The sequence below is a fragment of the Lagenorhynchus albirostris genome, chromosome 21 (genome assembly GCF_949774975.1).
Source record: "Lagenorhynchus albirostris chromosome 21, mLagAlb1.1, whole genome shotgun sequence".
Classification (NCBI taxonomy): domain Eukaryota; kingdom Metazoa; phylum Chordata; class Mammalia; order Artiodactyla; family Delphinidae; genus Lagenorhynchus; species Lagenorhynchus albirostris.
In genome coordinates this window covers 24,204,917-24,222,188 of record NC_083115.1, presented here as the reverse complement: position 1 = coordinate 24,222,188, position 17,272 = coordinate 24,204,917, and positions in this window count along the sequence as shown.

The window sequence follows — 17,272 nt, the reverse complement described above, 5'->3', positions numbered from 1 at the left end:
CACCAAGTTCAAGACTCACCCCTATTATGATCATTTTTTATAATCCACTTTCCTCCTGGCAAAATGGGCCATTCCCTTTTGGACACTATACGTCTATCACAGCATATACTTCTTATTTTATATACCTCTTGATATATGTACGTCTCCCTGCATCTCCCTGCTCTGATTCTTTCTGCACCCCTCGTGCTTGCTACGGAGCCTGTTAAAAACAGGTTGCCTAGGTATCTGTGAATTAATAACAATAGTAAATAACAGAGCTTCTGAATGTTTGGTGGAATATCTGCACTTGCGCAGACGTGCCCTTGGCTTCAGGATGGGAAGGAAGCATATGTGACAGATCACTCCTGTGTTCCGAATCTTCACGAATAAGGTAACCACACTTGGAATTAACAATTGTATTTCTAGGATTTCTAGAATTTACCCTCAGGAAATAATCATGAATGAACATACAGATAAAGCTATGAATATATTCATGAAGGTATAATTTATATTAGTAGAAAGATTAGAAACAGCTTAAATTTCCATTAAAAGGGGATTAATCCAATAAATCACAGCGGACCAATACAATGCAATAATACGTAACCACTAAAAGTGATACTTAAAAGCACATCTAATGCTGCGGAATAGCATCACAGCAAGTGAAAATGCGGATCCTAAGGAACGACGTGTGGTCTAGAGTCAATAAACAAATATATCTATTCCGTGTTTAGGATGTCCTCAGAAATCCTGGCACGAAGTGAAAGGCCATAAGATGAACACTTAATCATATTCATTTTCATGAGAGAATTATAACGTCTCCTTTCTCCTTCCAAGACACACAAATAATTTTCACTGATAGAAAATACATCAATTAAGCAATGTAATCTAGTTTATGTTTGTCATCAACAGTACAGTTAAAGTAAACCAACAAAACTGGGCCATAAAATTAAGTACTAGTGGTTTGTTTTACTCCAGAACAGACTTGCTAAGAGGGAGGGGGGAGTGAGGGAGGGCTCCTTTGGAAGGTGATTTTTTTACGTGGGCTCCTTTGGGCTCCTAACTCACACCAGCGCTTACACTGCACCTAGCGTTCCAGCAAGGAACACACTTTCAGGGCAAAATACGGGATAAGCCATGTCAATAACACACAGCACAGCAAGGTGAAGGGTCACAGGACAGGAGCGGGGGACTCAGCACCCCTCCTCCCAGGACGCCCCCCGAAGCAACATGGGCTCAGACACGGCCTGGAAGGATGGATGACTTCTGTTTTCATTTTCCTTCCTTCTATTTTGTGTGGTTCTCTTTTGCAATAAGGACAACATAAAATGATTAGAAAAATAAAAAATAGCACTTACATACGGAAAACCTAAATTAATGAACACTTCGGAAAGGGTAACACTGATTTTTTTACGAAAAGCGTACTTTATTTTAGTCCTAATTATTATTGTCTCCCCAAATCATTATTTTACAATGGAATTGATTTTATATGTGTTTTCCTCTTTTTGGACTGGGGACAGAGTTCCAGAGGCCCTAGCATGACAGTTATTTACTTCGAGCCTTTCCTTATAAACTCATAAGCAGAGCTTTTGCATCACCTTTGTGTCTCTGTGTCTACGTAAAGATCTGAGAAGGGAACGTAACTGAGGTCACAGGAGGATGAAGCACAGAAGCAACACATGGAATTCAACTTCTGATGAGACAATGAAGCCACCGCCATCTTGCTTCCGCGCTGCGGTCCACCGCGCTTCAGGAAACGTGACTTATGGAACCTTCCCTTGGCACGCAGGACACAAATCTGTCACCGTGTTTTGCCTTTTTTATTCCAAATTCTCTGCCAGAAGCTAGACAGCATGTTCGGTTCTACTGCTCCATAAGCAAGTGTTAGCGCTCTGCCTTTCTGAGCCTGCGTTTACCTAACTGCAACCCAGGGATGGGGACCATACGACCTTCACGGACGTTTTTCCCCATCCTTAATATTATGATCAAATTATATGTATACAACAACGGAGATGCTTCTGTGTCATTCAGGAAGACGCCAGACCCCGGTGCTGTAGTCGGACGGCTCTAAATCCAGACCCAGGCTCTCACGGATCATATGCGACTGGGCTGGGAATCTCACTGCTCTATTTCTGATGGTGACTAAGGAATAAACAGAGAGAAGCAAGTCTGATCGATGTAAGTTGCTGAACACGAGGCAGCCTGTAGGGAGCGCGTAGTCATGGCTGCTACAGTTAGTACTGCTGTTTTGGGAAGGATCCCTGAAGAGTATTTAATAAAAGTTCCCTAATGAAGAAATTAAAGAAACATGGAGCATTGTTAAGTCAATAAATTAAGAGCAAAGGGAATTTCTTTTCTCCTCCTGTTATTAGCCTGAGCATTAGGTATGTGATTCTTAGGTCTAATTGAGCTGGACCACTACTAAAGCAACAAAAACAACAAAACTTTAAAAACTACCTCAGAAAATGAATCCAAAGACCCTCATTTTATGTTTTATGTTTCTATACATGTGACCTGTCCTTATGTTCACATTTGTGTGTGTGTGTGTGTGTGTGTGTGTGTGTGTGTGTGTTCATTCCAGCACACTGACATTTGGAGAGAGAACCGCTACTATTTTGAATAATCTTATCTCTTAGACACATTGAAGTATAATTTAAAAATGCATTTTCCACGTAAAAAGTCTGACAAATGCAAATTAAGACGTGATAAACATAGTGCTATTAGGCTGAGACATCACAGCTTTATAAATGATTTTATCACAAAGCTATTATTTAAATTGACAAGACTTTCATATATGAAAAATGGTTACTGAATGAGTCAGGTTTTGAACTGATTTCAAAATCAGAAGGAATATTAATACGTATATAGCCAGTTGCCCACAGTCTGAGCAATTCTCAGCTATATACAAAGGTACTAAACTCCGGAAAATTCATTTAAAGTTCCCCATTTGGAATTATACATCAATGTCATTCTAGCTTCACTCTTTGAACAGAATCCCATTTACCTCACTGGGAATTCTACAACGAGTTTATCTTAATTTAACATGCAGTATATATCCCAGTTCATTAAAAACAGGCTTCTGAGTTAAAGCATTCATACTGGCTTGAGAATTTGGATTAAATTCAAATTCAAACCAATGTTTTTATGCAGTAAACGCCAAGGATCTGTAGAAAGCTAGGAAGCCTTCTGGAAAAGATGGAGCCAGCTCTGCACATCACAGAGCTGCAGCAGGACACATAAACCAACACAATGACACGTTCCTGCCCCACTGTGCACACGTACGTCCAGGAACCAAGGGGCCTTACTGCCTGATCATCCCTCTGGAGTGTAAACTCAGTGAAGTGATACCAGCTGTGATTCAGCTACAAGGTCAGACGGGCAAGAGGACCACGGGTCAGCATCCGGGATCTCGCTCTTCGTTAGAAGCTCTGGGGGATGGAGGTGCCTATGTTCCCCAAGTGAGCACTCGGCAGCTGGGTGTCTCCTGCCCTGCTCAAGGCAGGAGCTCCCCAGGCCATCCCATGCCCAGCGACTCGGTACCCAGGGTGGGGGGTAAGTATCTGTGGTCCAGGTGAAGGCCTGTCTCCAACGTGACCCAACCACATCCATCCAGACAAAACTCACTCACAGCAGCTATTTGGACGTATTACTTACTCTCTCTTGTCATGAGGGTTGGCCCTGAGGAGGAATTCGGGAGCGAGCATGACCAAGGTCAGTTCCCAGGGGTCCGGTGGGTTTCGTCAGAGATCCAAGGTGGAGATGGACACACACAGCATTGAAATATGAACAGACCGGGAATCTTCCCTTCCAGGCTCCCCACACTCACAGCTCTTCTCACCTTTTCAAGGTCATAAACCTCTATGAGAAACTGATGAGAATTCTATGTCCTTTTGCCCCGAAGCATATATAGACACTCTGAAAAGTTCCGCACACAGTTTAGGGTATTCACAGACCTACGGCTCATGGGCCCCCTTGAAGAGCTATACAAAAAATCTGCAGCTTGATACGGAAAGCTGCCCGCGATCTGAGTCCTACAGCCTCTTCAAACCCAACACCATGGTTCCTAAGTCTTTGTCCTATTTTAGGGTCCAGCTCACCATTTGTTTCAGATGCCGTTCCCATGTCCAGCGTCGGACAATTGATTATCCCTCTCACAGTTTTGCTGTTTCTCTGGCACGATCATAACAGAAAGTTACAAATGTTACGGCATTTATGTGACGTATGTGCCTTTCTTTCCACTAGACGACATCTGTCCCCTGGCTTGACGCCCTCACATATCACAGACCATCTCCATATACTGACTCACATGAGTGGCTCTAAGCCCAAACCCAAAACGAGTGTTGATTGTAGAGATATCAATTCAAACTCGATTTATCTCATGTTTCACTTAAAAATGATGATATTCTAATTACTTCTTAAATCTGATTATGTAACTTTCTTATTTTTGCTTCACAATACCTAAGTACCTATTTCAGAATTTGAGAAAACGGAGAATATTGAAATCACTCTAATTTCATTATTCAAAACCAATAACAACGGGCTTCCCTGGTGTGGTGGCGCAGTGCTTGAGAGTCTGCCTGCCAATGCAGGCAACACAGGTTCGGGCCCTGGTCTGGGAAGATCCCACATGTTGCAGAGCAACTAGGCCCGTGAGCCACAACTACTGAGCCTGCGCGTCTGGAGCCTGTGCTCTGCAACGAGAGGCTGCGATAGTGAGAGGCCCGCGCACCGTGATGAAGAGTGGCCCGCGCACCGTGATGAAGAGTGGCCCCCGCTTGCCGCAACTGGAGAAAGCCCTCGCACAGAAACAAAGACCCAACACGGCCAAAAATAAAATAAATAAAGAATTATTTTTTAAAAAAACAACCAATAATAAGCAGGCCTGTTAAAAGAGTCATATCAGGTCAACGTATACATATAATCCAATCAAACTGTAATGTGGAGTCTGTATCAAAGCTGAGGTCCCCTCCTCAGTGTCGATCCAGTTTACGCCTCTACGGACTGCTCTCAGGTGTATTCCTAAGACTCCCAAACTAATCATTCCCAGAAAGACCCAAATGGAAATTTCACTTTACTCAGGGTCACTGAGCATTTCTGAGAAAGATCCAACCACATCCTACACCTCTCCCACCCGATGCCCCTCCCAGACCAAACGCCGAGGATGGTGAGGTCTGGAAGGACTGCTGGAAGGTCCACTTATACGTAGATTCTCTGCTTTTCTCTCTAGCCTTTAACAGTGTCAGGAGGACAAATGTGGGGAATTCTTCGGGCGCAGTTCCCTGTTGAATCTGTTGGTGCCTCAACAGTGAGTGACCCCAACTGAGTCAATAGCACCTACTGCCCTTCTGTTCTGTGCCAGGTGTTACCCCAGGCTGATACAGGTGCTAACACAGGCACCACCAGGGCAGCGATGCATCCATCTGATGGAGTCTCTCTTCTCTCGAGGAAGGGAAGTGGTTCTAGCAGATGGAGGTGAAGGGTTTCTATAGCTACCTCTTAGAAAAGCCCTAAAATGTAAATAAATAAATAAATAAAAAGATTCCCTCTCTGCAACTTCCATTCTCTGCTTACCCTGAACTACCTCTTCACCTTACGAGCCACATTTTACTATAAGTGGGAACAACTTTCTATGAAACAACGGATTCATCATCATCATCATCGTTACAACTACTGGTTTATTTGTAGCTATTTATTACAACTGTCACTTTCTCAGGTTTTCTTTAGATGCACAACTATCTCCTCATCCTGTATTTCCCCAACACCTAGAATCACACCTGACAAATATACACTGAATAAAAACACAGGATGATCGACAACTGAGCAAAGAAGTAAACAGCAAAACAAAACACACACGTCACTGAGTCCCTGCTAGGTACCAGGCACTATGCTAACAACTATAATCTTCAAAGTGCCTTGTAACGTGGATACCATGCTACCCATTTTGCAGCCTCGGTGAAGTTGCACGATTTGTTCAAGGTCTACTTAAAGGGAGAAAGCTGGATTTGTTCCAAAACCTGTTTAGTTCTAATCTTGTATTCCTAATTTATATTCTTTTTTCCCCTTTCCACACATTTTTATTCTGTACATTTATCATTAGTTTGTTTAATTAACAATTTATTAATTAGTCTGGTAATAGTTAATCTGCCAAAACTGCCACCAATTTCATGAAGAGGTGGAGGAATCATGAACTTGAATAGCAGGAAGTGGGTCAGCCCTCAGCACAGTTCTTAACGATTAGTTCCCATCTGCCTTCACCACCACACGTCTAATAGCAAGACACAGAGTTTCACTAAACCAAAGGCCAATGATGCGCAATGTCATGGAAACCGTTGATGCCCATGTAGAGCATCTAGAAAATAAAATGGAGACACCTGAAGCCAAGACTTTAGTCTGTAGACGTGCATGTGCGTGTAGACACACAACTTAGGAAATCTTAGGCCAAGAACATCAGGTCCACAGGGCAGCTTCTCACGAAAGCTCACGCTTCCATCAACGGAAAGAAGCTGGGACGCTGCCTCCTGATTCCTGGCCCAACTCTCCTTCCACTGGACACAGAGCCTGTATTTCTCCCCAGGAAAGTCGATAACCTTGGATACAAGGCAGGAGTCAAAAAAGGCATGTATTTCAAAAATGATATTTAAGGGCAAAGCCAGTGATTTTTTATCCTATTAGTTAATGAAGTTGTGATGATCGATAATCGCATCTGTCGAAGGGCTCTCCCTTGCCCACGTTGTATATCCTGCTTTTCTTTCCAGTTTTAGTCTCAGAGAAACATGTTCCAGCAAGTCTGAACTCTCCTGACTCCACTCACTCCGTATATATAGTTGAGTAGCTCCCGTGTCCCAGCAGGTCTGAACTCTCCTGACTCCACTCACTCCATATATATAGTTGAGTAGCTCCCATGTCCCTAATTCTACTCCTTTTAACACAGCCCCCCGCCCCTGCACCTGCATGTCATTTCCCATTTTGCTGAGATGAGGCCCACACAATCTTCAGGAAACAAAACCACCCATGGTGCATGGAGGGCGGAGGCGGAGAAGCTCTGTATTATAGTCAAGAGTGAGCTGAGCTGAAGGGAAGACGGTGTGTCTATGGTGATGTGAGGGGGCATTTCTAGTGGGAAACTATAGGAAAAATAAAGAGAAATGGAAAAAGCCCATCATCTGCGGCAGGTTTGCTGAGTAAGGCCTTTCCTGAGAACTCTTTCCAGCCGGGAAAACATGATCTCTAACGATCCCTTCCCTACATGTCATCTCACAAGAGCCCCTCGAAAATCCCATGAAGACAGAACCACGGCTAGCTCAACATTTTTAGAAAATGAGTCATACATCTAGTTCGCGTTTTTGGTTCCAAGATCACTGATCTGCCCATGACACCACAGCAAGTGCCGTATTTTTAAAACACGGTGTCCCTTGCAAGCATTTTGCCAACTTGTAGGTCCATACCCTGAGTTCTGGGTCATCTGACCACAAGATCGGTTGGGGGAGGACACAGTAATTCTATGTTGGGAAGTTTACCTCCAAGTTTATTCTACAGTGATAGATGCTGTAAAAATCTCAATAATTTGTTATTCATAACATTGGTAATGAGATGTAACAATCAGAAAGAAAAGCAAAATTATGAACCCATATCATCAATAACAACAAGGGGTTCAGCAAGAAGGCTTTCTTATCTCTGTCAGTCACTTAGAAGACAAGCAATACCTTAAACCCAGCCAAACCTGTAAACACAAACCCTGGGGCAAGTATTGGAGAAAGGTCAAACCAAAGGCTTCACGTCATCTCCTCTGTGAAACGCTGATGACAGACGCTCTGGCCCCATGATGGATGGTCTTTCCAGAACATTCTCAGAACTCAAAGAACTCTATCCGGGTTGGAACACCCTCCAGCTTTTCTTCCTGGCACCCAGTACAGAGTCTTGGGACTCACTGAATGCTCGTGAAATGCAGGCAGGAAAACGAAGAAAATCCAGGAGAAAGGCAGGAATGAAGTCGCAAACACAGTCAGCAGAGAAGGGCAGACAGAGGAGTGAGAGCACGGGCAGTTGCCCAGAAGCCCTTGATTACATCCAAATCAGGAGCCCTGCTGCTCAATCAGGCCTTTTCCTTGCCTCTGTCTACCTCCAAGACTTGTCTCACTGATTGTCAGGGCCTTGCTGCTGCCCTGTGGACCCACAGGAGAAAGTGGGTTTACAGGGCTGGTGGCACTGGGACGGCCATTGTGCCATGAAGCCAACTCTGCCCGAAGGTCCAAGGCACAGAAACGCTTCTTTGTCTTTGAAAGTGTCTTGGTACTCGTCACGTCAGAACGAGACTCCCAAAAGGATTCTCACAACGTTTGCCAGTGTACAGCATAAAACTCAGGGTTAGAAAATTACAGGAAAAGAGGTAGTAAGAGGAGCTCATTTAACCTCTGCATGGACATTTCATTCTCAGGAAACAGAAGCACTCCACTTCTTCGTGTTCCCAGAGCTTAAGATGATGGAAAGAATTCTCTCGAGGATACTGATTCAGATCAACCAAAAGGCAGCCTAAATGTTGGGTATTTTACGCACGGACCCTGAGGTGACATGCATGATATTCAAAATTTAAAACAAAGTTCTCGCTTTCAAGGTGGCCACATTCTAACATGGGAAACAAATGTCAGAGCCTGTCTTCATGTTAACTTTCTCTCTTTATCCATTTTTTCCAATATTATAAAGGCGTTTATTGTGAATTACTAGAAATAGTAATTTGGCGCTTCTCAACATTCCACTGCATATATTCTGTGTGTGCCTTCACCTCCCAAATAGGCTTCAGAATGCAACAAATAGGGGCTTCCCTGGTGGCTCAGTGGTTGAGAGTCCGCCTGCCGATGCAGGGGACACGGGTTCGTGCCCCAGTCCGGGAAGATCCCACATGCCGCGGAGCGGCTGGGCCCGTGAGCCATGGCCGCTGAGCCTGCGCGTCCGGAGCCTGTGCTCCGCAACGGGAGAGGCCACAACAGTGAGAGGCCCACGTACTGCAAAAAAAAAAAAAAAAAAAAGAATGCAACAAATAGGCATAAGTTTAGTGGCAAGAAAATAGACAGCACTTTACCTACATGTTGGAAACCTGAAACGATATTTAAATGATCTGGTGACCAGAAACATAGAATATTTATTTATTTCTTGAGCAAATTAATGAGGTAAAATTGTTTCAGTGCCAGCTGAATGCCTGAATCTCAGATGTTGGATAATCTAAAAAAATTAGAAATCTGCAAATTAGTGTCCTTTGTGCTTTTATGTCATTCGGCATAAATGCATAATTGTGACAGAGTCTCAGACACCAGATGGTATGTGCAATTCATCCCCACTTTCACTCTATTTTATCATATTTAATAGCTGTAGCTTCACCTCTGAGCGAAGCTTACGTAACTGCCTTTGTTGGCAATAAGACCAGATATACTAATGATTAGCTTTACGCATTTGGTTCAGAAATATGCAACTGGGCACTTTGGGATGTAAAGATGAAGTGACACAGCTCCTGTGCTCAGAGCGCCTACAAAGCAGCGCCCAGCTCCAAGCCTGGCACACATTGTGCTCCCACAGGTATCCCTGGAGAAAAAAGAATGGGAGGAAGGCTAACAGGAAGCACAACAGGCATGGAAGATCCCAGAGGGTGAGTGCCCATGGGTGATGGAGAGGACCCAGAACCCTGCATCAGGGAGATGGAGCTCGAGCTGGTCCTTGAAGGCTTTTCTAGACTTTTCTATGCTTAATACAAATATACTGCAAGTCTCCTCTCCCACTGTACATGCAAAACTAACCTCTGCTGAGATAACAAATGCCAACCACCACTTGTGTGTCCCTTGATCCCCCCCTCTCTGCTCATCTCTCACACACACACACACACACACACACACACACACACACACACACACACACACACACACACACACGGTCCCCACCAGCCCTCCTCCAACCTCCGTCCGTCACAAATCCTTCAGTGTCCAAGTGCACTCTTGGAGCCCTCTGTTAGGATGTGGCAACCAGAATCCAGAGGGTGCATGAGTTACTTGCGGCTACATGAGGTGAAAAAGGCAAGATGCGGCAAGTTTACGGCAGATTTTGAATGTGGAGTTCATCCTATAGGTGACAGGGAACCTTGACACCATTTGAGGAAGGAAATGATACCGTCTGACCTATAATTCAGGAATAGATATTTATCTGCCTCAGGCTATAAGGCTGGAAGGTGGGCTCGCTGAGCTTTGGGGGCCCCGGGAAGGGAAGGCAGAGATGCTCCACTGAAAGAATGTGGTCCAGAGGAATCTCTTTTCATCCTGAAGCCAAGTGGGTTCTGGATTTCTGCAAATATTTCCAATAAAAGCTCAGATTGTTTGGGCAAGCACTTGCTGTGGCCACAGGGCCACAGTATAAAAGGACTGAGGTGGAGCAGAGAACTAAACCTTGACCTTGCCAAGAACTCCCTTCAGCTGTCAGTAGACACGGTTCCCAGCAGGGATGCTGGGGGGAAAGGAAACACCTAGAAGCTCATCTCTCTCCCTGGGGAACCAGCTTCCTCCTGCAAGATTCTGGGTACATAATGAGATTAGGGAGTCTCCCTTCAGAATTTTGAATTTGTCAGTTTCTCATTGCAATCCTGTTTTTCTTTTGTCTTTTTTTTTGCATATTTTCAGTCTATTCTAAAGTAATGATTGTTTTAGCTTCTTAGAGCAGTATCCTTTTATCATTAAATAATGATTTTATTTATCTGAAAAAATACTTGAGTCACTTCTCTCGTATTTTGTGTTATCTGAGCCTTTCCCCCTCTCTCTCTCCCCCTTTCCTCTTCTAATGAGATTTCTGTTGCACATGTGGCATCTTCCTTGCTCCCTTCATTTTTCTCAGTAATCTTTAGACGTTGACTCTAACGCCAATGCCATCTAGCATCAATTTTGATGACAGTAAGCCTCTGCTGTCACTGTAGCCTGTATATTCCCTTTGGCTATATTTAAGATCATTTGTTTGTCTCTCATATTCTTTTTTTTAAATTTGTTTATCTTAATGTATTTATTTTTTTGGCTGCATTGGGTCCTCGTGGCTGTGTGTGGGCTTTCTCTAGTTGCGGCGATCAGGGGCTGCTCTTCATTGTGGTGAGAGCACTTCTCACTGTGGTGGCTTCTCTTGTTGCGGAGCATGGGCTCTAGGCATGCGGTCTTCAGTAGTTGCAGCTCGCAGGCTCAGTAGTTGTGGCTTGCGGGCTCTAGAGCGCAGGCTCAGTAGTTGTGGTGCACGGGCTTAGTTGCCCCGCGGCATGTCGGCATGTGGGATCTTCCTGGACCAGGGCTTGAACCCGTGTCCCCTGTGTTGGCAGGCGGATCCCCAACCACTGAGCCACCAGGGAAGCCCTGTTTCTCATACTCTGAAGTTTCACTTTGTAAGATATGAATGTGCTTTATTTATTGGCTTCAGTATTGGTGGTCTGTAGATCAAGAGGCACAGCCCGTTGCTTCAGTTCTGGAAAAATCTCAGCCTTTCCTCCTTTGAGCAATGTCTCCTTTCTCTCCATAGTATCTTTTATATGCTTATGCAAAACTCTAGATAATATCCTCATATTGTTTTTCTAGCTTGCTCATTCTCTTTTCAGCTCTGTCAAATCCACTTATAACATACGGACACAGGAGCGAATTTAAATGACATTTCTTGTTTCTAGGTACACGGTTTTTTAATCCGTCTTTGTTTTCATACCAGAGAGTTGTTTTATTATGATTTCTTTTCCTTTTAAAAATCTCTTTAGTAATTTTAAGCCTACCCAACATCTCTGCAAGTCTGTTGATTCTCATCCTTCTATCACGTTTTCTCACCCCCAAAGTTTCTTTACAGGGGTTATGTTTTATTGTATGTTTATCTAAAGTGGGGGTTATTCTTTAAGTGGAGGAGTAGCCCCTGGAGCCCTGTTTTGTCAAAGATCCCGTAGATAATTGGAGATTTCGGTTCTGCCGCAGCCGTCAGGTTTGGACAGAATCCCAAATGCTTCTGCTTCTGGAACAGCGTTCACATTAATTTCACCACATGGTCCTTCAGACACAGGTGGTAGAAATTCAGATTTCACGTCCGTGCCTGGAGTGTGTGTACCCTGTCGGTAACCATATTCTACCCATGACCCTGGTAATGTGATAAGCTTCCTTTATACTTTCACGGGTCAGTGTTTTCCAGTTCTTCTCTCACACATGGGGAAACTCACTGAGATTCTGGGTTTCATTCCCAGGGCTCAGTTCCAGCTTCTCCGCCAGCCCCACCCCACAGGTGCAGCCAGTGTCTCTCATCTGCCTGAGCGTCAGCGCTCTGCCCACCCCTGTGCCTTTCTGGGTTCACTTCTCAGGGGCCAATGTCCCTTGACTCACGCCTACCCTCGGGCTTAAAATCCTTTCCTAATTCTTGGCACCTAAGCGATTCCCTCTCTTTCTTTCATTCAAGTTCAGCTATGTGCTGAAAGCAAATGTTGATAAAAATCATGCAGCGATTTTATGTGTGTAGTAGGGACGGGACAGTCTTCCATGCTTTCTGATGTCCCCCATCGTAAACTTTTATGAGGAACAGTATTCTCTGTCTTACCCTAGGCAATATCTTCTGATTTCCGCTATAACACAAACCATTTTAAGGTCCTAGAAGACAGATTGGCTGGAGCAGAGTTCTGTTTTCTCTCAAAAATTAGTTGAATTCTTCAGTTCCTAAGCAACACTAATTTTTTTTTCTAGAGTGCCTGGCACACGTGGAGAACTTAATAAGTGGTGGTTATCTTCCACTAACCATCCAAGAAGAGCAATCAGAAAAGATGATGTTTATCCAAAGCATACAATTAAAAAGGTATGATCTTAAAACAAGAGAGGCACGAGTTGTATTTGAGAATTAACGCCCCCCCGTTTCCATGGACGGGGGTGAGAGCTGGGAGGAGGGATGGAAATGCTTCTCTGTAAACCCTTTGATGCCCAGTTTTCTAAAAGCCACCTTATCTTTTCCCTAATTGTTGAGGGGCCTTAAAATCTCAGGATGACACATTCTCAATTAAGGTACAAAAATAGTGTGGAAATTTCCACTGTTCAGAGTCACTTGCAGGGAAAATCTTGATTATTTGTATTAAAAAAAAATCAAGAACATAACACTATAAATACCGGGGGAAACTCTCCTTTTCTCAACTGATGGGTTATGAAGAAAGAAGAGGTATTTGGGAATCATTCTATCTGTAGTAAAATACAAGAGTCTGTATGTCTGTCCAAAATTCTAGGAGCAGTATGCAATTTAAAAACATGATCAAAGTAAAAAAAAAATTCAGATTTAGAAAGAAAATCCCTCACTTTAAACTTTTTGAGATTTTCTTTTCTTAACCTTACATTTGTTTTTGGACTGGTATTTCTACAAATAAGATTTTCCCAATGATCCAATGTATATTTATGCCACCACAAATGGTCCACTGCTTTGAAGTTATAATCTTAAGGCCTCTATCACTGAAAAATCCTTCATTCTAAAATCCATCCTAACATTTTTGTAGCACATTCCTTCATGCCAAATTTATATCATAATAGCCTATTGTATTTCTTAGTTTTAATTGGGTTAAATAACATAAATGTAAGACATTGTTATTACATTATAGTAGATTTCAAATAAGTTCTCCTCAATCCCCCCAGGCATCAGGATCTGTCTTCCCACATCAGAAAATCTATTAGGTAGGAGGGCAGGTCGAACCACAAAAGTGTAAACATATAGACAAATGCATGAACGGACATCTGTGCTCCCACCAAATGTCCATAATTTTCCTTGTGGTCTTGTTAAAAAGCAAGGGGTATCACGTGTCTGTCAGTAAAGTTTGGAAAGAATCATATACCCTTAAATTATCTTCCTATATTAAAGTAATGGATTATATCATACAAAACCTTCAGCTATACTTTCAATGTCAAGAAGATCTGAGAAGGTGACCTTCTTGCTAAATAACATCCAGTTACTTCCAAGGTCTAAACGATAATAGGAACCACTAGGGAAATGATACAAATGGAGACAGTCTTACTGTTAAATTATTATAGAAAATTATTTTAACAAATGAGATGGCGCTGAGTAAATTTTAAGCTTTTTTTGGTTTTGTTTTGGAATGGTCTCCATCCCAGGGAATTACTGTGGTCACTGTCCCCTTGCAAATGCCTAGATGAATCTCAGTCACTAAATGACCCCCCCACACACACTTTCACGCACCCTCTCTTGCAAGCATTCAGAGTTGAGTGGTCTGTATACTCCGAGTAGAAAGAAAGATACCAGTAAATAACAATAAATCCCATTAAACATTCTCATCTCATAAAAACATAGCCATCAAATTTCAGAAACCTTGAGACGACGTAGAAAGTGTAAGCAATACTGAAATTGTGATCTACATTTCATACACAATTAAACTTTTATGTTCTCTGGAAAACAGGCCACAGCAGTGCAGGGATCCACAATCTCAGAATTCTGAGGTCTCCAGCCTCCCATAAACTGGGTTCCTAGTCTCACTAGCTTCACAGATATTATCATCGGAGACAATGCTAATTATTCAATCTGGATCCAAAGAACCAGCTCTCTCCCAGAGAACCAATCATTAAAATGCAAATAGGTGTTTCCCACTTCACTGGTTTAGCAGTGAAACGCTGTTCACAGCCTTCTGACAAGAAAGAGGAGCTCAATCAGTTGACGCCTTAACCTTCTGGGTGTGAAGAGCCTGGGGCGCCCGGATCTAAGCTGTACATCCTGTTGCCAGCCTCCAGCTCTGATCCCCGCTGTGCACGGGGCTTACCAGTAAACTGATTGAAGCTGCCGGAGAAATTACTGAACAAAAAATCTGATTTTAGATTCCGCTCACTGCACCCAGCCAGCCCTCACTTAGACTAATTACTTAAATGATTTAAAAATGTATGAATATTCATATGATCGTGCTTTTCAGAAAATAAAGCACAGCTGAGGCCGTGCCAGCCAGTCTTTCCTGCTCTCTGATTTGGAGCCGCCCACTTGCATGTCTGAAACCCTGAAATGGCTGCAGAGAATCAGACTGCGCGGGGGGGGGGGGGGGGGGGGACCCGCAGGGGGTCCAGCCACCGCCCCACAGCTACCCAGCCCAGCGCAGCCGAGACCAGCCCCCTTCCCGACCTTCGGGGCTCCGGATGGACGGCTGGGGTCATTCTCACATGGAGTCAAGCTAGACTGTGACCAAACGTTCACAAGTCCTTCTGCCCCAGAACAAGAACAAACGTGTCCCCCGCTTCCCCGGACAGTTCCCCCTCTGCTGGGCTGACGGCCTTCGGGACGTGGACCTTAGACCAGAGCAGATGGAAGCAGCCCCGAGCTTGTCCGAGTCGGGCCGGCCCTGGTGTGAGCGCAGGGTTGGGGCCTCAGCCTGGACCTGGGTCCCGCCTGGCCGGGCTGCAGGCCCGCCGGGGGCTCGTCCACTCCGGAGCCAGCCCGCCGCCCTGGGCGTCCACGGACATGGACCGATGCCCCCGAGCCTGGATGCCCGGGGACGCACGTGCTTACCTCCGCCCCTCGCCCCTCGCGCGCCGGGCTCCGCCGACCCGGGGACCGCGCTCTGCCCGCCCGCCCGCCGCCGAACACATGCCCGCAGAACACGGCCGGCCGCTCGCGGAAACACTGAGACAGACATGCAGCACGGTTTGCAGTCGCCAACACGTACAAGAATTTCATGTTTCACGACTTTTGTAGGGTATGTAGCACGCTGACCACGTTCCACGAAAGGTGTGGGGAAGAGCAAGGAGATTAGATGGGAGGCCAGGGCGGGGGCGCAAACCTGCAACAACGAGACAGCGCACAGGACACGGTGGAGAACTCCATCAGTCCCCCCGCGACACCCACAGCTCCCCGCAAAACCCCGAGACACCCCACGACACCCACAGTCCCCACGACACCCACAGTCCCCACGACCCCCGGCATCTCCGCGGTTCCCACATCACCAGGCAGCGCAGCTCAGCTGAAACCGCTCTCGACCTTCATTCTGGAGCAGCCGCCCCGAGGACCAGAAAACCCCACGCGTCTTTCGACCCTGGAAACACCAGGGGCCCAAAGTTCATGTTTCCATGACAGTGAAGCTTAAGACTTTAAAATGTGAGCAATCATTGCCACAGCTATCGTTATATAGTCCTTAAACAACACGGGAAGAACTCCAAACTTAGTCCTAGCATCTCTGTTAACCCCAAACTGAGGAAATACAGTGTTTGATGGAATTTCCAAGTTAACACTAGGTTCACTTTGTTTTTCGACTTGCGGGCAGACACCTTCCTGGTGGCGTGATCGCGTGCATGTACGGAAGCCCGGGGGTTGAGGGGGGCACTCCACACCTGCTGCCGGGGGCTGGCTGCTCTGACCCCACCCCCTCGGCTTCCGCCCCGGACAACAAGGAGGAAGGGTTTCCAGAGGTCTCATCGCACGTGAGGCCCGTCAGCACCACCGGCTAATTTCTTTAAAGCCAATTCATATGTATTTGTAATACTGGCATTTATTACACGGAGAAAACGAACTGAAATTTCAAAAGCCAAACCGAAAGTGTTGCAATTTGGGTGTGCTGCCAATTTTCCTTTCGAGATGAGCACCTCCTGCCCAAAGCTCATCCCGCGCTCGGTTCTGATTCTTTTACTCACTTGTTCCATCAAACACCACACAGAACGTGCTTTGGATTTGTAACCCGCCTCTGACAGGCTCCGCAGCGTCTGTCACAGCACAGGCCATGCCCACCTGAGGCAGGTATGACGAGGGCCAGGCACTCACCTTCCGGCTCCCCGCAGAGGGTGCACTGGGACTCTGCAAACAGAACAGACAGAGAGATGGTTACTCCCGGGCTCTGCCACTGAGTTAGAGGCTCAGCTGCAGCCTGACAGGCAGACGGTGCGATCCGGCCGCCCCAGCAAGACAGCCGGCTCTGCCTTTGCACCTCAGCAGATTCCATTGTAAAGAAACTGCTCTCGCAAATGTTTTACATGATACATTCTTTTTCAAAAATGACAATAACTCTTTGTCATATGCATCTGCACACATTAAATACATGTTGACAGCTGTACGAGACTCAGATTACTTAGCTGAAATAATAACGATGTATTTTACCACTTAATTTTAATATTGAAAACGTTGATTACGACTGTTAGATCTCTCAAGCACCAATAATTATGAGCAAAAGTACAGTATTGTATTTCAGTAAAAACACTAAAACGGACAAATACTGAGTCCTCACAAAGCAGGCCCATGACTGGATAGCAGGCTCTGCATGAGGGACGCGCCCCGGGACCCACAGGGAATAAGGGGCCGCAGGCTG